The sequence below is a fragment of the Aplysia californica genome, unplaced genomic scaffold, assembly GCF_000002075.1.
Source record: "Aplysia californica isolate F4 #8 unplaced genomic scaffold, AplCal3.0 scaffold00120, whole genome shotgun sequence".
In the NCBI taxonomy this organism is placed as follows: domain Eukaryota; kingdom Metazoa; phylum Mollusca; class Gastropoda; order Aplysiida; family Aplysiidae; genus Aplysia; species Aplysia californica.
In genome coordinates, this window is record NW_004797390.1 from 978,781 (window position 1) to 979,830 (window position 1,050).

Here is a 1,050-nt window from a genome sequence, read left to right on the forward strand (position 1 = left end):
CAGTAGTAGTAGTAGTAGTAGTAGTAGTAGTAGTAGTAGTAGTAGTAGTAGTAGTAGTAGTAGTAGTAGTAGTAGTAGTAGTAGTATCTATTATTAGTAGCATCATTATTACTATTATCATTAGTATTATACATTAATTTGTTTTCTATTTGTTTTATTTGTTCAAAGTCATTGTTTTCCTTAGGCACTTTGTTGGGGTGATTTCCGATAATATACAACTTAATTTGAAATGTTCGACTTGTTTCACTTATTACCCATATCTTCAACACAAATACTCTCTCTCTCTCTCTCTCTCTCTCTCTCTCTCTCTCTCTCTCTCTCTCTCTCTCTCTCTCTCTCTCTCTCTAACTACCACACACACACACACACACACACACACACACACACACACACACGCACATATACATACACACAAACACTCCCCTCCCTTCACATTCACACTATATAAAAAAACAAGTCCACCAAACAGATAGTTTTCATCACAGCGCAATTGTTGTCCCAAACAGTTCCTATTTCTGGGTACAAGAAAGGCGTCAGGGATCATACAACTAAAAAATAGGATTCACATTAGACGAACATCTTTTTTGCGTCACAGAGCTGGACACCCTGTTTAGAGAAGTCCAAATTATATAATAAACACCATAAAAGAAATATATGTGTGTGTGTGTGTGTGTGTGTGTGTGTGTATGTGTGTGTGTGTGTGTGTATGTGTGTGTGTGTGTGTGTGTGTGTGTGTGTGTGTGTGTGAGAGAGAGAGAGAGAGAGGGGGGGGGAGGGGGGGGGGGGGAGGGGGGGGGGGAGGAAAGGACCACAACTCTATGGGATGTACCTTGGAGGAACTATAATATAGTTACTCCAAGGGATGTACGGGTGGATTCAGGCCAAAATATCGAGTTATCAGGGGGGAAACCTTTGAGAATTAGGTGAAGGAAACGCCGATAGGAAATGTGGCTGTGTGTGCTCGCGGGTGATCCGATTTTGTATGTCTGCTGTGTATGTGTGTGTGTATGTGTGTGTGTGTGTGTGTGTGTGTGTGTGTGTGTGTGTGTG

The 1,050-nt window shown here is 41.5% G+C and overlaps 1 protein-coding gene across 1 annotated transcript in view; it reads left to right on the forward strand.

Annotated features, from left to right (window-relative positions):
* Positions 1-1,050, forward strand: part of LOC101863426 (formin-like protein 5) — a gene marked incomplete in the record, with an annotated part of 47,541 nt that overhangs the window by 43,222 nt on the left and 3,269 nt on the right.